The sequence below is a fragment of the Symphalangus syndactylus genome, chromosome 6 (assembly GCF_028878055.3).
Source record: "Symphalangus syndactylus isolate Jambi chromosome 6, NHGRI_mSymSyn1-v2.1_pri, whole genome shotgun sequence".
NCBI classification, from domain to species: Eukaryota; Metazoa; Chordata; class Mammalia; order Primates; family Hylobatidae; genus Symphalangus; species Symphalangus syndactylus.
The window spans coordinates 9,205,689-9,226,838 of record NC_072428.2 but is presented as its reverse complement, the minus strand read 5'-3'; the positions used below and the strand labels follow the sequence as shown (position 1 = coordinate 9,226,838).

At 45.7% G+C, this 21,150-nt stretch overlaps 1 protein-coding gene across 26 annotated transcripts in view; it reads right to left on the bottom strand.

Moving 5' to 3' along the window:
• CELF1 (CUGBP Elav-like family member 1) overlaps nucleotides 1-16,536 on the bottom strand; it is a 91,373-nt gene extending 74,837 nt beyond the window's left edge. For 18 of the 26 annotated variants that reach the window (XM_055281547.2, XM_055281549.2, XM_055281550.2 and 15 more), the window contains exon 1: nucleotides 16,357-16,452. The gene's annotated coding sequence lies outside the window, so the exon portion shown is untranslated. Of the gene's footprint in view, nucleotides 1-16,356 lie in introns of all 26 variants that reach the window. The other 8 variants (XM_063640936.1, XM_063640939.1, XM_063640940.1 and 5 more) reach the window with 5 other exon arrangements.
• Nucleotides 16,537-21,150: the final 4,614 nt, after the last annotated feature.

Sequence of the window (21,150 nt, the reverse complement as noted above, 5' to 3'; positions counted from 1 at the left end):
CCGCCTCCCAGGTTCACGCCATTCTCCTGCCTCAGCCTCTCCAAGTAGCTGGGACTACAGGCGCCCGCCACCGTGCCCGGCTAATTTTTTGTATTTTTAGTAGAGACAGGGTTTCATCGTGGTCTCGATCTCCTGACCTCGTGATCTGCCCGCCTCGGCCTCCCAAAGTGCTGGGATTACAAGCGTGAGCCACCGCGCCCAGCCCCATAATGTCTTTTGATGGAAAGCTGCTTACATTTTTTTCCAGATAACTCCCTGGAGCTTTTAAAGTACTCCATCTTCAGAAGACAATGACTTAAATTCACAGAATTTCAATGTTAAGTCTTTTTCCTATTACTAATCCTTAATACTGAACAGTTCCAAAACATAAAATTAAAGTGCCATTTGACTAGACATGGAGTAGTCAACAAATAATTACCAGGTATCTACTTTATGCAAGGCCCCAGTACTTAGGTAACACTATAGACCGTAAAATTTCCTCTATGCATAGCATTGGGTTTAGTATGATACACACAACACATAAAGGCATAATCATTTTCTTTTTTTTCTTTTTTTTTTTTAAAGAAACAGGGTTTCACTTTTTTACCCAGGCTGGCTGGAGTACATTGGCACAATCATAGCTTTCTGTAACCTCTAACTCCTGGGCTCAAGGAGTTGAGTCCTGCCTCAGCCTCCCAAATAGCTAGGACTACAGGTATGCACCACCATGCCTGGCTAAATAATTTTATTTGTAGAGACAGAGTCCCTGTATTTGCCCAGGCTGGTCTCAAACTCCTGGCCTCAAGCAATCCTCTTGCCTCAGCCTCCTAAAGTGCTGGTAATGCAGGCATGAGTTACCACGCCTGGCCCATAATATTGTTTAGATATATTTGCAATCATCATTTGACCTCTGATATCAAATAATATCTTCTCGCTTTTTCTATCCTACATTATCTATGTATGGAAGATATTATATACCAGGTTGTATATAAATCTCCATTCCACCCAGGTGTGGTGGCTCACACCTGTAATTCAGCACTTTGGGAGGCCGAGGCGGGCGGATCACGAGGTCAGGAGATCAAGACCATCCTGGCCAAAAAATACAAAAAATTAGCCGGGCATGGTGGCGGGCACCTGTAGTCCCAGCTACTCGGGAGGCTGAGGCAGGAGAATGGCGTGAACCCAGGAGGCAGAGCTTGCAGTGAGCGGAGATCGCGCCACTGCACTCCAGCCTGGGAAAAAGAGCGAGACTCCGTCTCAAAAAAAAAAACAAAAAACAAAAAAAATCTCCATTTCAAAACTAGCTTGTCTCTTTTTAATTCCTCCTCAATAGTATTACAGGGAATTTTTACATTGCTCTGGAACAAAGTCTTTCAACCTAAGAAACCAAAAGATCACAGGAAAAAAACAAAATCACGTTAGAAGCACTAAACTGTCTTTCTCAGCGCTTCCCCCTCTCCCTCATTAACATTTCTCAAAGAGAAAAACACCACTGTGATGCTCCTCTCTCAGATCATTCATGAAGTTACGGAGCTGGGACCAGACAGACTCCATCAACTGGGCACACAGCCACTCACCATTACCCTTTGTTTAAAGCCTCAACAGCCATTCAACCCACATCATTGTGTTCCACTCAAGCCCATCAACATTTTTTTAAGAGGAAACAATCAGGAAACTAAAACAAACGCCACTTAACTAGAAACGAAGAAAAGACTGAATCCATATGCCTCACAAACAAAAATTCTCTAAAACTGACGGCTCACTTTAAGTTTCCTATCTGAAATAGCAGTATTATTTTTAACAGGCTCATATTTCTAAAAAAAAAATAAACAAATAAACATAAAAAACTTGTTTAAAAAAATAAACTCACAATCTTGATGTGGCAAAGCATTCTAAACACCAAATGCAAATGCATATACTGAAGGAGTCAAGACCTCCAGCGACCTTTTGCCTGGGGCTAAGGAGTATGGGAAAAAGCACTCTTCCAAACAGCTGGGCGTGGTGGCTCAAGCCTGCAATCCCAGCACTTTGGGAAGCCGACGCCGACAGATCACCTGAGGTCGGGAGTTTGAGACCAGTCATGGCTAACATGGTGAAACCCCGTTTCTACTAAAAATACAAAAAATCAGCCGGGCGTGGTGCCACACACCTGTAATCTCAGCTACTCTTCCAAAGAGCCATGATCCCTGACCGGACGATTCTAAATTTCAAATTGTACAGGTGCTGTGCAGAGCTCTGTACTAAGTCTAACTCGAAGTTATTTTGGCTGAAAATAACAGAAAGCTTACACAAAAACTAGAGTTAACTGAAAGGGTACTAGACCATCCGAAGAACTCCAAACAGGCCCACACCTGGAAAGTCTTTAGGCATCCAGATTTCTGTTCTGCATGTGGATGGCTGCCCTCTCTCCAGAGCTGCATTTCTCATCTATGCTTCTTTCCAGATGAAATCTACTTACTTCTCCCTCCCTATGGAACGACCTTCACTGCTTCCACATGTACGAGCCTGAACTTGGCTGCATACCAGCATCTGATTTTATGTCCTGAGTGTTCTGAATGTAGGTGACTAATTGTATCTTAAAGACTTGAATCTCAGTTCCAATCTCAAATTCCTAGGACAAAGTGATTTGCCCAGCTTGGGCCAGGTGCCCACCTCTGGTGCAATAAGATATTACAAGACGGGCTAAATCACAAAGTATAGAGTAGGGACTATACGCCTGAACCACTCCCCTAAAGTATATGCAATACACTAAGCAGTAAGGCAGTTTCCATCCTCAAAAAGCTTAAAATCCTGCTGAAATAATAAAATATATCAATAAAATACTAAATCAGGTACAGGAATGAATGGACACGAAAAGCCTCATGAAAAAGGTTAGCTGTGCCCTAAATGACAGATACTGATCATGAGCAGGGAGGGGCTGAAGAGCATTCCTAAACACGAAATGTGATGTCTGCTCCTCTTGCTCTAGCCATCTAGGAAATATAGACCTAAGGGATAAATAATCTTTTACCACATAAACAGCTTCCAGTAAAAGATCCTTGTTGAAAGCCTGCTATAAGGCTTAAATGACTTTGAACACAAAGCAGTGCTGCTTCATCATGCAGTAATCACCCACTAGCTGACAAATGTCAAACAGTTATGCATTTTCAAGCTGTCATCACCACCCTGACTTCCTTTCACTCCCCGGCCCCCACAAGACTCTTGCTCAGAGAGCACTCAAAATCAGGCAAACAGGCTGGGCGCGGTGGCTCACGCCTGTAATCCCAACGCTTTGGGAGGCCAAGGTGGGTGGATCACCAGGTCAGAAGTTCAAGACCAGCCTGGCCAAGATGGTGAAACCCCGTCTCTACTAAAAACACAAAAATTACCCGGGCATGGTGGTGGGCGCCTGTAATCACAGCTACTTGGGAGACTGAGGCAGGGAGAATGGCTTGAAACCAGGAGGCGGAGGCTGCAGTGAGCCGAGATCGCACCACTAGACTCCAGCCTGGGCGACAGAGAGAGACTCCGTCTCAAACAACAACAACAACAACAACAACAAAACAATAAACAGGCAAGCAGCCAGTAAATGGCACAGGTGTTTCTCACTGAAAATATCCCACCCAATCTAGCATGGTAAGTTAGCAGCAGCAACACCCAGACAGAATTCATCCAGGAAAGAAACACTAGCTGAGCTATGTGACTGCAGTGTGAGGGAAAGCGGCTGGAGCTTAAAAGTAGAATGTTTCCCATACACAAAAGCTAGAAGTACAAAGAAACTGGAAAAAGCCTACAGTAAATTATCTGTACAAAACAGAAATTAACAAAAACTTAACAGATGTCCAAATAATACTGGATTAAAAAAGATAGTCTACTCACAGTAGACTATTAGTCACCCCACATTATCACCAATATCATACATATTCACACAGTCTGCAAGAGCTTACCTCAATCTCACAGGAAACAAAAAGGTAAAAGAACAAGGAGAAAGTGGTGACAGTTTCTAACTTAATGATTATTTTGCTGAAGAGTAGCAATGTTACTATGAAAATGGAAACTACTTGGCCAGGCGTGGAGGCTCACACTTGTAATCCCAGCACTTTGGGAGGCCAAGGCGGGTGCATCTCCTGAAGTCAGGAGTTCGAGACCAGCCTGGCCAACATGGTGAAACCCCGTCTCTACTTAAAACACAAAATTAGCTGGGCATGGTGGCGCATGCCTATAATCTCAGCAACTTGGGAGGCTGAGGCAGAAGAATCGCTTGAACCCATGAGGCAGAGGGTGCAGTGAGCCAAGATCTCGCCACTGTACTCCAGCCTGGTGACAGGGCGAGACTGTCTCAAAAAAAAAAAAGAAAGAAAATGGAAACTACTGACCCTTCAAAATTAAAAGTATAACACTACAAAATTAAACAGTCCAGGAATCAAAAAACTTCATTTTGCATAATCTCCAAACTAAAGACATTCCCCCAAAAACACAGTTTTAATGGAGTTATAACTTAGAAAGTAAAATTATTCAACTCCATTTTGTCAAAGCTGAATGTAGCTATAAAAAGAACTGGAGGTCATAAAGTTAGTGGAGAGTTCTTTCTAAAGCCTTATCGGGCTGGGCGCGGTGGCTCACGTCTGTAATTTCAGCACTTCGGGAGGCCGAGGCAGGTGGAATCACCTGAGGTCAGGAGTTCGAGACCAGCCTAGCCAACATGGTGAAACCCCATCTCTACTAAAAATACAAAAATTAGCCAGGCATGGTGGCAGGTGCCTATAATCCCAGCTACTCGAGAGGTTGAGGCAGAAGAATCGCTTCAACCCAGGAGGCGAAGGCTGCAGTGAGCTGAGATTGCACCATTGCACACCAGCCTGGGCAACAAGAGTGAAACTCTGTCTCAAATAAATAAATAAAGCCATATCTGCACCCATGAACATATCTAAAAGTGGCACATCAAATTTGATTAAGTGAGATCCATCAGGTATCAATGCAATCACTAAACAAAAACTCATCATTCTTGTTGATATTTTCTCCAATTTTTTTTTTTTTTTTTTGAGACAGGGTCTCCCTGTTGCCCAGGCTGGAGTGTAGTGGTGTGATCTCAGTTCACTGCAACCTTCACCTCCTGGGTTCAAGCCATTCTTGTGCCTCAGCCACTTGAGGAGCTGGGATTACAGGCACGTACCACCACATCTGGCTAAGTCTTGTATTTTTAGTAGAGACAGTGTTTCACCATGTTGGCCAGGCTGGTCTCAAACTTCTGGCCTCATGTGATCCGTGTGTCTTGGCCTCCCAAAGTGCTGGGATTACAGGCGTGAGCCACCATGCTCAGCTTTAGAAAATATCAACAGGGCTGGGCATGGCAGCTCACACCTGTAATCCCAACACTTTGGGAGGCCAAGGCAGGAGGATCACTTAAGGACAGGTGTTCAAGACTAGGAGAGATCCCATCTCTGCAAATAGTACAAAAATTAGCCAGGTGTTGGCCGGGCGCGGTGGCTCACGCTTGTAATCCCAGTACTTTGGGAGGCCGAGGCGGGCGGATCACGAGGTCAGGAGATCGAGACCACTGTGAAACCCCGTCTCTACTAAAAAATACAAAAAAAATTAGCCGGGCGTGGTGGCGGGCGCCTGTAGTCCCAGCTATTCGGAGAGGCTGAGGCAGGAGAATGGCGTGAACCCAGGAGGCAGAGCTTGCAGTGAGCCGAGATCGCGCCACTGCACTCCAGCCTGGGCGACAGAGCGAGACTCCGTCTCAAAAAAAAAAAAAAAAAAAAAAAAAATTAGCCAGGTGTAGCAGTGTGCACCTGTAGTCAGTCCCAGCTACTCGGAAAGCTGAGGCTGGAGGATCACTTGAGCCCAGGAGTTCCAGGCTATATTGCACCACTGCACTCAAGTCTGGGCAACAAAGAGAGATCCTGTCTCTAATGGAAAAGAAGGCCAGCATGGTAGCTCCTGCCTGTAATCCCAGCACTTTGGGAGGCCGAGGCAGGAGGATTGCTGGAGACCAGGGGGTCAAGAGCAGCCTGGGCAACATAGTGGGACCCCATCTCTCCAAAAAATAAAATTAGCCAAGCATGGTGTTGCGCACCTATAGTCCCAGCTACTTGGGAGGCTGAGGTGGGCAAGGATCACTTGAGGCCTAGGAGGTTGAGGCTACAGTGAGCCACGGTAACGCCACTGCACTCCAGCGTGAGTGACACAATGAGACCTTGTCTCACAAAACAATAGCCCAAAAAAGCCCAAAACTTTACAAATCTGGAACTTAATGAAGTGTAAAATAAACAAATACATACTCATGGCCTCCACAGCACAGCAGAGGTTAAAAAAATAACTATAGAATTCCATAAAGAAACCTCCACTTTAAGAAGATTCTAAGCCAATTCTATGACGAGGCCAAAGTTATTTTACAAAGGTCTCATCAAGGAAACTGTCTTCAAGGAAGGCATGATGTTGCCCTCCTGTAATCAGTCCCAACTACTCAGGAGGCTGAGACAGGAGGACTGCTTGAGCCCAAGAGTTTGCACCAGTCTGGGCTACAAAGCAGACCCGTGGACCCCTGTCCCCACCCCGTCTCTAAAAAAAAGGAAAGCTGTTTTTGGCAAATAAGGACTCTTGATACAATATAGTTTACAAAGCAAATAGCTAAAACTGATTGTCTTAAATCTGCATTACAACTCTAAATATTAGAGCCCTCCTCCCCACCTCAACTCGTCACTTGAAACTACGAAGAGACCCAAGTGTCCCCTATTACAAATCCAAAATATTCATTTATAATTTTCAGTTTTCTTTGAACACAGAAGCCTCCTAACAGTAGACTCTCACATAAAGTAGAAATAGTGAATATGAAACCTAGGAAACCATATTACCCGAGTATTCCACAAGGAACAATGCCCTGTTTAGCAAAGCATTTCAGACACACAAATCTTATCCCTTAAGCCACAACAGACACAAGAAAATGCAAAACAAAATGCACTCATAAAAGGAAACAAAAGGAACACTGACATAGTAGCTACTGCTCATCTATGTATGGCACTGCTAGGCATTTCACCTGTGTTATTTATTTCATTTGGCTGAAATGCATTACTGACCCAAGAGACTAGTGGTATGCCCATTTTACACATGGAAAAAGAAACAGCATTATCAATACTGTATCAGGCACTGTTAAGTGCCTAGCCTAAGTTACCTCAATTAATCCTCACATTACTATTCTGAGTTGGTATCTCCACTTTAAAGATAGGAAAACAGGCCCAGAAATGTTAACTGGTGGTGCCCTAAATCCACTGTCCCAAGCTGTCACAGCTATCCTTACCAGGCTGTGTTTATAAAGCCCATTCAAGTCACATCATTCTTTCAAACCATTTCCATTTTAAGGATTCCACAATCAAAAAATCAACTGTCAATTACAGAAAGACTTAATTCTCCAGATTTTCATCAAAATTTTCTTATTTCTATTTTATTTGCCTTTTGACCACTTCAGTGTACTGTAACTCTAGTATACATGTTCTGGTAACTATAGGATTATACTAATAGCAATCAACTTTGGGAGGCTGAGGCGGGCAGATCACCTGAGATCAGGAGTTTGAGACCAGCCTGACCAACATGGAGAAACCCCATCTCTACTAAAAATACAAAATTAGCCAGGTGTGGTGGCACACGCCTATAATCCCAGCTACTCGGAAGGCTGAGGAAGGAAAATCGATTGAGCCCAGGAGGTGGAGGTTGCAGTGAGCTGAGATGGCACCACTGCACTCCAGCCTGGGCAACAAGAGTGACACTCACTCTCAAAAAAATAAAAATAAAAAAATCAAGAATCAAAGAATAGGCCAGACATGGTGGCTCACGCCTGTAATCACAACACTTTGGGAGGCCCAGACAGGCAGATAACTTGAGATCAAGAGTTCGAGATCAGCCTGGCCAAGCCTGGCCAATGTGGCGAAACCCCATCTCTAGTAAAAATACAAAAATTAAGACCGGGTGGAGTGGTTCACGCCTGTAATCCCAGCACTTTGGGAGGCTGAGGTGGGCGGATCACCTGAGGTCGAGAATTCGAGACCAGCCTGACCAACATGAAGAAACCCCATCTCTACTAAAAATACAAAAATTAGCCGGGCATGGCAGCGGGCACCTATAATCCCAGCTACTTGAGAGGCTGAGGCACAAGAATTGCTTGAACCCCTCCCAGTGGAGGTTGCAGTGAGCCGAGATTGAACCACTGCACGCTAGGCTGGGCGACAGAGCGGGACTCTGTCTCAAAAAAATAAATAAATACTGACCTTCATTCAGAGCCATAAAGTCTCCAATACCCATTAAGAGGTTAATAACAAGAGTTAAGAGGTTATTAAGAGATTAATAAGGAGCATATTGTTAGTAACAAGGAGCATTAAGAGGTTAATAACAAGGAGCAAATCTGAAGTCTTACAGCATAAAGTTTGCTCAGCTGCCAGAGACCTTATTTTTATTTCTTCTCTTTTTAATACAAAAGTTTTACAAAATTTGTAGGAAAATATCGTAATTTTTGTATTTTTTGTAGAGATGAGGTCTAGCTATGTTGCCCAGGCTGGTCTCAAGCTCCTGAGCTCAAGCAATCTGCCCGCCTCAGTCTTCCAAAGTGCTGGGATTACAGGCGTGCACTACCATGCCCAGCCCCTCTCTCTCATATGTATACGTGTGTGTGTGTGTGTGTGTGTGTGTGTGTGTGTGTGTATATATATATATATATATATTTTTTTTTTTTTTTTTTGAGACGGAGGCTCGCACTCTCACCCAGGCTGGAGTGCAGTGGCGTCATCTCAGCTCACTGCAAGCTCCGCCTCCCAGGTTCACGCCATTCTCCTGCCTCAGCCTCCCAAGTAGCTGGGACTACAGGCACCTGCCACCACGCCCAGCTAATTTTTTGTATTTTTAGTAGAGACGGGGTTTGACCGTGTTAGTCAGGATGGTCTCGATCTCCTGACCTTGTGATCCACCCACCTCGGCCTCCCTACATCTTTTTAAGGGAGAAAAATAGGAGAAAGGCCTTTCATGCAATTGACAGATACTCTCAGCATCTTTTTTTTGGGGGGTGGGGAGGGGGGCAGGGGAGGGAATGGAGTTTTGCTCCTGTAGCCCAGGCTGGAGTGCAGTGGCATGATCTTGGCTCACTGCAACCTCTGCTTCCCTAGTTCAAGCGATTCTCCTCCCTCAGCCTCCTAAGTAGCTGGGATTACAGGCATGAGCCACCACGCCTGGCTAATTTTGTATTTTTAGCAGAGACGGGGTTTCTCCATGTTGGTCGGCCTGGTCTCGAACTCCCGAACTCAGATGATCCGCCTGCCTTGGCCTCCCAAAGTGCTGGGATTACAGGTATGAGCCACCATGCCCGGTCAACTTTCTTCACACTAGAACAAACTGAGAGACCTATCAGTATCTTTGAAATGTTCATATCTGAAAGTATTATTCTAACTAGGCCATTAATGACAGATTTACAAATTTATCTGTGCACAACATAAAATACCTAGAAATTGGTCCACCTAAGAAAGCCATTCATATATTACAGGTATAAAGCAAAGGCAGGAACTTGTCAGTTCTTATCCTCTTCATGTGATACTTTTTCAGCACACATTTTTTGAAAATGCTGTGCCAGGCACAGTGGCTCACACCTGTAATCGAAGCACTTTGGGAGGCTGAAGTGAGTGAATCACCTGAGGTCGGGAGTTCAAGACCAGCTTGACCAACATGGAGAAACCCCCGTCTCTACTAAAAATACAAAAAATTAGCTGGGGGTCGTGGCGTATACCTGTAATCCCAGCTACTCGGGAGGCTGAGGCAGGAGAATCGCTTGAACCTGGGAGACGGAGGTTGTGGTGAGCCAAGATCATGCCATTACACTTCAGCCTAGGAAACGAGAGCGAACTCTGTCTCAAAAAGAAAAAAAAGCAAGAAAATGCTGTACGTTCAAAGATAGGAAAATCTGACTAGATTAGAAATTTAAAATGCTATAAACAGTGATTTGGATTATCGTTATAGACTACTTTATACATGCTGACATATTTGTATTTTCAAGAAGTTTGAATATGTCAGTGGACATCTCTCTGATTGGCAATCCACATGAAGAGCATGAATTGTAATCAATTAAACCTTTACAGAACTCCAAGAGGGGAGAAGATAGCAAAATAAAGGAGACATTCCTGACCTCAAGAAGTAAAGGAAGACAGCCATAAAAGGAAATTAGGGCCGGGCACGGGGGTTCATGCCTGTAATCCCAGCACTTTGGGGGGCCGAGGCGGGCAGATCACCTGAGGTCAGGAGTTTGAGACCAGCTCGGCCAAAATGGTGAAACCCATCTCTACTAAAAATACAAAATTAGCCAGGCTAGGTGGCTCATGCCTGTAGTCCCAGCTACTCGGGAGGCTGAGGCAGCTTGAACCCGGGAGGCGGAGATTACAGTGAGCTGAGATCGCGCCACTGCACTCCAGCCTAGGCGACAAGAGCGAAACTCCATCTCAAAAAAAAAAAAAAAAAAAAAAAAAGGAAATTAGGTCCTGATACATGCTACAAAATGATGCAGGTACCTTGAAAACAACATGCTAAGTGAAATAAGCTAGACACAAAAAGCCAAGTATTACATGATGCCAGTTACATGAAATATCTAGAATAAGCAAATTCACAGAAACACAGATAGATTAGAGGCTACCAGAGGCTGGGGGGAGGGGAAAATTGAGAGTTATTGCTTAATGGTTACAGTGATGAAAACATTTTGGAAAGATCACAGTGATGATTGCACAACATCTCAATGTAATTAATGTCACTGAATTATACACTTAAAAATGGTTAAAACGGGCCAGGCACGGTGGCTCACGCCTGTAATCCCAACACTTTGGGAGGCCGAGGCAGATGGATCATGAGGTCAGGAGTTCAAGACCAGCCTGGCCAAGATGGTGAAACCCCGTCTCTACTAAAAATATAAAATTTAGCCAGGCACAGTGGCAGGAACCTGTAATCCCAGCTACTCGGGAGGCTGAGGCAGGAGAATCGCTTGAACCAGGGCAACAGAGATTGCAGTGAGCCAAGATCAAGTCACTGCACTCTAGTCTGGGTGACAGAGTGAGACTCCGTCTCAGAAAAAAAGGTTAAAACAACCTAAATGTAAGACCTAAAACTATACAACTCCTAGAAGAAAATATAGTGGAAAAACTTCATGATATTGGATTTGACAATGATTTCATGGATATGACACCAAATGCGCAGGCAACAAAACCAGAAATAAACAAATGGGACTATATCAAACATGAAATATTTTGTGTATCAAAGCATACAATCAACAAAGTGAAAAGGCAAATTACAGAATGGGAGAAAACATCTGCAAATCATCTATCTAATAAGGGGTTAATATCCAGAAAATAGAGGCTAGGTGCAGTGGCTCACATCTGTAATCCCAGTACTTTGGGAGGTCGAGGCAGGCAGATCAACTGAGGTCAGGAGTTCGAGACCAGCCTGGCCAACATAGTGAAACTCCCTCTTTACTAAAAATACAAAAATTAGCCGGGCGTGGTAGCACATGACTGTAGTCCCAGCTACTCGGGAGGCCAAGGCAGGAGAACGGCTTGAACCCGGTGGGCGGAGGTCGCAGTGAGCAGAGATCACACCACTGCACACCAGTCTGGGCAACAGAGTGAGACTCCATCTCAAAAAAAGAAAAAATCCAGAAAATATAAAGAACTTCTATAATTCAACAATATGAAATCAAAAAACTTGATTAAAAACTGGGAAATAGGGCCGGGCGCGGTGGCTCACGCCTGTAATCCCAGCACTTTGGGAGGCCGAGGCGGGCGGATCACAAGGTCAGGAGATCGAGACCATCCTGGCTAACACGGTGAAACCCCGTCTCTACTAAAAATACAAAAAAATTAGCCGGGCGAGGTGGCAGGCGCCTGTAGTCCCAGCTACGCGGGAGGCTGAGGCAGGAGAATGGCGTGAACCCCGGGGGGCAGAGCCTGCAGTGAGCCGAGATCGCGCCACTGCACTCCAGCCTGGGTGAAAGAGCGAGACTCCGTCTCAAAAAAAACAAACAAACAAACAAAAAAAAACAAAAAAAAAAACTGGGAAATGGCCGGGTGCGGTGGCTCACGCTTGTAATCCCAGCACTTTGGGAGGCCACGGCGGGTGGATCACGAGGTCAGGAGATTGAGACCACGGTGAAACCCCGTCTCTACTAAAAATACAAAAAATTAGCTGGGCGTGATGGCGGGCGCCTGTAGTCCCAGCTACTCAAAGAGGCTGAGGCAGGAGAATGGCGTGAACCCGGGAGGCGGAGCTTGCAGTGAGCCGAGATTGCGCCACTGCACTCCAGCCTGGGCGACAGAGTGAGACTCCGTCTCAAAAAAAAAAAAAAAAAAACTGAGAAATGGCCTTGAACAGACGTTTCTCCAAAGATAATATATAAATGGCCAAAGAAAAAGTATATGAAAAGATGCTTAACATCACTAGTCAGCGGAGAAATACAAATCAAAACTACCACAGTGAGGTATCTCACACCCATTAAGATGGACATGAAAAAATAAAAAGTATTGTCGAGGATGTAAAGAAACTGGAACCCTTGTGGACTACTGGCAAGACTGTAAAATGGTGCAACTGCTATAGAAAACTGTATACGGGTTCTTCAAAAAACAAAGAGACAAAAAAAAAACACTATTTCAGTGGCCTGGATTCTTTCAAAATAATAAAAATTAAAAACAGAATTATCACTTGATCCAGCAATCCCAACTTTGGGGTATATATCCAAAACAACTGATATTGTTCCAGAGGCTGGAATACCTATTTGCACACCTAGTCACAGCAGCACTATTCACCATAGCCAAGAGGTAGCTGCAACCCAAAAGTCCATTAGTGGATGCAGTCCATAAACAATATGATATAAATATACACAATGGGGTATTAGCCTTAAAAAGGAAATAAATCTGGTCACACAGTACAACATGGATGAGTCTTGAGGATATTACACTAAGTGAAATAAGTCTGTCACAAAAAACAGACATGGTATGATTCCACTTACATGTTATCTAAAGTAGTCAAATTCGTAGAAACAGAAATAATGGTGGTCACCAGGGGCTAGTAGGAGGGGGAAAAGGGGAGCTGTTGCCTAATAGGTATAGGGTTTCAGATATGCAAGATGAAAAACTCACAGATCTGTTTTCCAACATTGTGAATGTACTTAATGTCACAGAACACTTAAAAATGGCTAAGTTAGTAAATGTTGGGTTTTTTTGTTTTTTTTTTTTTTTTTTGAGACAGAGTCTTGCCTTGTCGCCCAGGCTGGAGTGCAGTGGCACAATCTCAGCTCACTGCAACCTCCACCTCCTGGGCTCAAGCGATTCTCCTGCCTCAGTCTCCCAAGTAGCTGGGACTACAGGCACGTGCCACCACACCTGGCTATTGCATTTTTAGTAGAGATGGAGTTTCATCATGTTGGCCAGGCTGGTCTCGAACTCCTGATCTCGTGATCCCCCACCTCAGCCTCCCAAAGTGCTGGGATTATAGGCATGAGCCACCGCGCCCGGCCAATTTTGTGTTTTTAACCACAATTTTAAAATGTAGGCCAGGCTCAGTGGCTCACATCTGTAATCAGAAGTTCAAAACCAGCCTGGGCAAAACAGTGACACCCTGTCTCTACAGAAAAAAAAAAAAAAAAAAGGCCGGGTACGGTGGCTCACACATATAATCCTAGCACTTTGGGAGGCTGAGGCGGGCAGATCACCTGAGGTCAGGAGTTCTAGATCGGCCTGGCCAACATGGTGAAACCCCATCTCTACTAAAAATACAAAAACTATCTGGGCGCGGTGGTGGGCGCCTGTAATCCCAGCTACTCCGGAGGCTGAGGCAGGAGAACTGCTTGAGCCCGGGGGGCAGGGTTTGCAGTGAGCACTCCAGTATGGGTGACAGAGCAAGACTCCATGGCGGGGTTGGGGGGGACAGGACCCACATCCCAAAACTGTGACTAAAATAAGCCTATTTTGGGAAGATAGGCATGTCTATAGCATATAAAAAGGATGGGCAAGATAAAGACCCAATATTTAACAATCATCTCTGAGTGGTGGCACGATGGGTGAGTTTCTTCATTTTTTGACTTATCTTTTTTTTATAGTGAATCTGTAACTTCTGTATTAAGAAAAATACATGGAAATCTTTAGAAAAATAAATCATTTTGGCTAAAAACTTCACTGTCTGCCTATTATATCATGGGTATTTCACCATGTTACTGAAGCTGAACTAATACCATGCGAGACAAATGCTGTTTCTTTCATTTTGCAGGTGAGAATAAACTGAGGAGCAGAACAGTTGAGTGACTTGCCAAGGTTGTATAACTAGTAAATGACAGAGCAAGCATTACAATCCAGGCCTAGTTCTAACTTCAATTCAGGGTCCTTTCCCATTTCATTACATCTCAAAGGGCAGACGGCATTATTACTCATGATATTGTTTAAAAAAAAAAAAAAAAACATAACCTTGGGCAAGTAAGTCACTTAAACTTCCAGGGCCCTCAGTTTCCTCATCCAAAAAGTGAAGGGGTTCTAGAAAAGATATTCCATCTCTAACAGCCCCTCTTGCTACTGGATCTTAAGTCTAGATAGCACAATCTCTAAAGAAAACCCTGGGTTTTCTTTAAAGGGGTCAGAATGAATGGTTGAATAGAAGTTGAGGCCTATGATCTGGGCCAAAGGCCATTCTTAATGGAAACAGCTGGTGGACTGTCATGAGGAAAGAACCACTAGGGGAACCATAACCTTCCTGGTTAAGGCAACAGCTGAAAGCTCCAGCTTTGCTTTACCAACAGTGCTGCTTCAATCTTGGCTAACTCATGATCAGAAACCACATACTAGGTAAGTAAAGCCAGAAGAATATAAAAATTAACACGAGAAGAAAATCACTGTAGCAACAGTTTGTGCATGCTATTGTAATTCCATGATTTTCTAGGTGGACTCCTTAATACTAAAACAGAGAGGGTGATTCTATATGGAGATGCCTTCTTTCTCACCAAGGATTAATAGAGAGGCTGAAACTTCTATAGCGCTTGGAGAGAAGCTACACTTGTGGGCAAGGGGAAAGCATACAATTAAAGCCTTCCCAATTCACGGGTAATCAAAGACAGCGAAAAGACCTTTAAAAGGTGAAGTTCCGGGCGGGCGCGGTGGCTCACACCTGTAATCCCCAGCACTTTGGGAGGCCGAAGCCGGTGGATCACTCGAGGTCAGGAGTTCGAGACCATCCAGCCTGATCAACATAGTGAAACCCCGTCTCTACTAAAAACACAAAAATTAGCCAGGCGTGGTGGCGCATGCCTGTAATCCCAGCTACTTGGGAGGCTGAGGCAGGAGAATCGCTTGAACCTGGGGAGGTTGCAGTGAGCCGAGATAGCGCCACTGCACTCCAGCCTAAGCAACAAGAGCGAAACTCCGTCTTCAAAAAAAAAAAAGATGAAGTTCTTCTAAAACATTGAGTATTTCTAACCTCTTACACTGCGCACATTATAAAGCATTTCATGCTCTTTAAAACTGTTATACAGCCTTTTTACTCGAAGGTAATAAACCTACAGCTCTCTACTGGCGAGAAAGAGATTCCATTTTGCGGAAACAGATTCCAATCAAAATCTCACCACATTCCCCTCAACTATGAGTATGAGCCTAAACCAATGAGAGGCTCCTCGGTGCATGTGTAATGGTCTCCAAGAATTACAACAACATCCTGCCCGGAGGGCCACAACCAACACACCACCGGGTTTAAATTCAAAGCCTGGTCCCTGGCGAAGAAAGGGCTTTAATGTGCACCCCCCGCTCCCGGGTACGAGATTCCTGCCCAGCTGCTAGGCCACGACTGGGTGAGCACCTGATGTGGGGGGAGGGCGAGCCAAGGCCCTAGAGGATCTGAGGCGAGGAACGAGGGGCTCTCGAGGCTCCGGAAAAGCGCTGCCTTCTAGGGGCGGGGACCCTTCGGCGCCCACAGGGGTGGACACTAAGAACACGTGAGGCGACAGGGGCAGAGATGGGGTGTCCCCGGGCAGGTAGCCTGGGTCCAGCACGGCAGCCAGAAAGAGGAGGAAAACGGAGCTGGCCCTGGGCAGGGCACGAGGCCTCTGAGCCCTGAGGGTGAAGGTAAAGGGCGCGGGGAGAGGAAGCAAGGCCACGAGGAGGGCGGGTCTCCCTGGGCGCGGGGGCACGCGCTGGGCAAGCGCGACAGGACCCGGGGAGCCGGGGACCCCGACATGCAGGAGGAGATCGCAGCCCTGCCCCAGGACGCAGGGAACGAGGAGAGGCCGCGCCCGAGGGCCCTGTGACCCGCGGCCTCCCGAACCGGACCCGCCCCGCGGCGCCTCCCTCTTGCCTTCTTTCCCTCTCTCCCTCCCGCGGCCCGTTATCCTGCGGCCGCAGCACTCACCAGCGGCTGCACCTGAGCCCGCCGCTGCCTCAGCTGCTGCCTGCGCCTCCGCAGCCGCCGCCGCCGCCGCCGCCTCGCTGCTGAGGCCGAATCCCTGGGGAGCCTCCGCGTCCCGCCGCCGCTGCCGCTGCCGCCAGAGCAGAACACCCCAAAATGGCGGCACTTCCGGCACCTACCACCGGCGGGGAGGGCAGAGGAGGAGGGGGAGCGCGGCGAGGGGGAGCGTATCACCGCGGCGCCGCCCGCAGCGCCGATGCGAGCGGAGCGCGGCGTAGGGGCGGGCCGAGCGCCGGGCGCTACAGCGCCCCCTCGGGCTGGGAAGTGGAGGAGCAGCCGCGCCTAAGCCCCTGGGGCCGCGGGCGGAGCCCTCAGCCGAGGCAGCTGCAGGGGCGCATCTCTTTGTCTCCGAGCCCTACTGGAGGGAAGAGCCAGACCTGGGAATCTGAAGTTCTCGACCCCGCCCACCGCACCCACAGGAGCTCTAGATGACCCTGGTGGGCAAGGAGGCACCCCTACTGGGTACTGAATAGGAGCATAATAAGATATTTGTTGAATAAATGGATGAGTGAATGAGTGACTGGTGCTTGGCCAGCGTTGGGCACATGGCACGCCCCTTTTTGCCCCAGCAGACAAGCAACAGCATCCAGGCCTTCCTTCTTTGCTGGGATGTGAATATGTGTGTTCCAAGTGCAGGGAGTGCCTTTTAGCAAGATAATCAGTGTGAACGCACAACCTGGCAACGATCGCTGCGACATCAGGAAGTTCACAAAGATTCTATTAAGAGACCGATTGCCCAGCCATAACCTGCTTTTACCAGAAAAAAGAAAAAAAATATATATATATGTATATATATATTTTCTTAACAACTCAGGTTAGGTCTCTAAAGACTTCCTCCTGAGTTACTCTGGAATCCCTGGGTCTAGATGGAACGCAAGCAGTACAATTTGTTGTTGTTGTTGTTGTTTAAGCCAACATTTCTTCTGTAGGTTCCAGATCTTGAGGCAGTTAAATGCAGATTAAGAAAGAAAATTTTGTTCTGGAAGCTTTTGGCCCCATCAACATGCAAATAACTCATGGGATGGTTTCTCTGTAACATCATCTGGCTTCCCAGAGAATATAATTTTTATACCCACAAATACTGATTATGTCCTACCTTACCACAAACAAGTGGGCTTCCAAGCAGAAGCCTCAAGGGTTTTCCTCTTTCGCCTTTGGGGGGAAAAAAACTAACCACAGTTCTTCTGGTACCATATAGTCCTTAAATTGTACATGATCGTATTCCCTAATTGTACTGGGTAGTTTTATAGACATTCATAATGCTGATATATGATCTTGTTCTTGTTAATAGTTTTATGTGTAATTGACTGAAAACATCCTATATTTATAGACCATTATAGCTTACAGAATGTTGTCACAAATATTACCATATATTTGCTGCTATAGGTTGTAGAAACGTTTCAAGCCGAGAATCTGTCTCCTTTTGTGCTCCATAGAATCATGTGGATATCCACATGGCTCACTTCCTCACCTCCTTCAGACTTTGACTTAAGTGTCACCTTCTTAGTCCAGTCTTCCCTGAGCACTCTATTTTACATTGCTTGCACGCATGGCCTGTGTGCACACACACACACACACCCATGCTTTCAATCCCACTTTCATTTTTATCCAAAACACTTATCATTATCTAACAGTTTTTTTTTGTTTTTTTTTTTTGAGACAGAGTCTTGCTCTTGTCACCCAGGCTGGAGTGCAGTGGTGCGATCTCGGCTCACTGCAACCTCCACCTCCCAGGTTCAAGCAATTCTCCTGCTTCAGCCTCCCGAGTAGCTGGGATTACAGGCGCGTGCTACGATGTCTGACTAATTTTTGTATTTTTAGTGGAGATGGGGTTTTACCATGTTGGTCAGGCCGGTCTCAAACTCCTGACTGCAAGTGTTCTGTCTGCCTCTGCCTCTCAAAGTGCTGGGATTACAGGCGTGAGCCACTGCACCTGGCCTCACAGTATATTTTGTATTTATATATTTTACTTGTTTTATTGACAGTAGCCCAGAAAGTAAACCGAAGGTAAACTTCATGAGGATAGAGGTTTTGTCTGTTTTATTTCACTGCTCTATCCTCAGGGCCTTGATAATGCCTAATCCATAGTACATGCTCAATAAATATTGTTGACTTAATGAATAGGTATATCTAGGTGCCAGACACGGAAAACGAAATGTTCAGCCTTTAGAAGCTTCTTGGAACCTGCCCATGAGCTAAATAAGGAAAAGCACCATGCCCGTCTTGTTATATCTCCAGTTCTTTTGACAGTATCTGACTCAATAGATATTTCTTGAAGAGCAAACAGAAACTTTTCCATGCCCATCTTGTTATTCTCCTAATATCTCCATTGCTTTTCACTGTATCTAACTCAATAGATACTTCTTGAAGAGCAACCAGAAGCTTTTTCCTATTCTATCTGCACCTTGACTTAGGGCTCCCATTTGCACGGGAGGAACTTGCAAGGTATTAATATCACTCTTGCATTTAGTTACCAAGGAAGGCCACAGACTGTTAGCCCAAGGTTGGGGGGAAGAACAATTACATGAAGAACACAAATAGATCTTGTAACTTCAAAGGGTTTCAGCAACACAGACAAAATACTAAACAGTCCAAATACAAAAAAAGCCTAGTGTGAGATTTAAGAGTATATAAAGCTTCCTGTTTCATGTTTTGCCTTACAAATAGATTAAGATTTATTTTTTTTTAAAAATAGCCAATGTCGGCCAGGCGCAGTAGCTCGTGCCTATAATCCTACCACTTTGGGAGGCCGAGGCAGATGGATCACCTGAGGTCAGGAGTTCAAGACCAACCTGGTGAAACCCTGTCTCTACTAAAAAATACAAACGTTAGCCAGGCATGATGGCAGGTGCCTGTAATCCCAGCTACTCGGGAGGCTGAGATGGCGGAATCACTTGAACTTGGGAGATAGTGATTGCAGTGAGTTGAGATCAAACCACTGCACTCCAGCCTGGGCGACACAGCAAGACTGTCTCAAAAAAAAAAAAAAGCCAGTGTTAGTAAGAGTGCAGAGAAATAGCCTTCTTCAAGTGGTGGTGGGAGTAAAGTCCAGATAATCTGCCTAGAGGAATCTGAACTTTTACATACCTTTCTAGGAATTTATCCTGAGGAACTATTCATGGATAATGGCAGAGATTGTAACATTTTTAATTTTTTAAATGTTATTTTTATTTTTCTAGACACAGGGTCTTGCTCTGTCACCCAGCCTAGAGTGTAGTAGTGCTATCATAGTTTACAGCAACTTTGAACTCCTGGGTTCATGCAGTCCTTCCACCTGAACCTTGTGAGTAGCTGAGATCACAGGTGTGTGCCACCATGTCCAACTAATTTTTTTTCTTTTGTAGAGACAGGGGTCTCACTATGTTGCCCAGGCTGATCACAGACTCCTGAGCTCAAGCGACCCTCCCCACTCGGCCTTCCAAAGTTTTGGGATTACAGGTGTGAGCCATGACACCTGGCCATAACATTGTTTAAACAGCATAAAATGTGATATAAAATGAGATTGATAAATTATGGTTCATTCATAGCCATATAATAATAGATAAATCGGCCGGGCGCGGTGGCTCACGCTTGTAATCCCAGCACTTTGGGAGGCCGAGGCGGGCGGATCACGAGGTCAGGAGATCGAGACCATGGTGAAACCCCGTCTCTACTAAAAATACAAAAAATTAGCCGGGCGTGGTGGCGGGCGCCTGTAGTCCCAGCTACTCGGAGAGGCTGAGGCAGAAGAATGGCGTGAACCCGGGAGGCGGAGCTTGCAGTGAGCCGAGATTGCGCCACTGCACTCCACCCTGGGCGACAGAGCGAGACCCCGTCTCAAAAAAAAAAAAAAAAAAAATAATAATAATAATAATAATAGATAAATCATTATAGAGGAAATGATGATAGCCAGGCATGATGGCATACTCCCATAATCCCAGCTACCCTGGAGGCCAAGGCAGGAGGACAGTTTGAGGCCAGGAATTCAAATCCAGCCCAGGCAACATAACAAGACACCATCTCCATATAAATAAAAAATTTTAAAATGTTAGCCTGGCATGGTGGCATGTACATCTGTAGTTCCAACTACTCAAGAAGCTGAGGTAGGAGGATCCCTTCAGCCCAGGAGTTCCAGGTTGCAGTGAGCTATGATCAGGACACTGCACTCCAGCCTAGGCATCAGAGTAAGACCCTGTCTCTATTTGGTTTTTATTTATTTATTTATTTTTAATTTTTTTTTTTTTTTGAGACGGAGTCTTGCTCTGTTGCCCATGCTGGAGTACAGTGGCACGATCTTGGCTCACTGCAACGTCCGACTCTCAGATTCAAGCGATTCTGCTGCCTCAGCCTCCTGAGTAGCTGGGATTACAGGTGCACACCATCACGCCCAGCTAATTTTTGTATTTTTAGTAGAGTCGGGGTTTCCCCATGTTGGTCAGGTTGGCCTTGAACTCCTTACCTCAGGTGATCCACCCGCCTCAGCCTCGCAAAGTGCGGGGAGCCACCACACCCGGCCTATTTACTTCTCTTTCTTGATTTTTGTTTGTTTGTTTGTTTTGTTTTTTTGAGACAGAGTCTGGCTCTGTGGCCCAGGCTGGAGTGCAGTGGCACAATCTCGGCTCACTGCAACCTCCCCCTCCCGGGTTCAAGCGATTCTCCTGCCTCAGCCTCCCAGGTAGCTGGGACTACAGGCACATGCCACCACACCCGGCTAATTTTTTGTATTTTTAGTAGAGACCGGTTTCACCATGTTAGCCA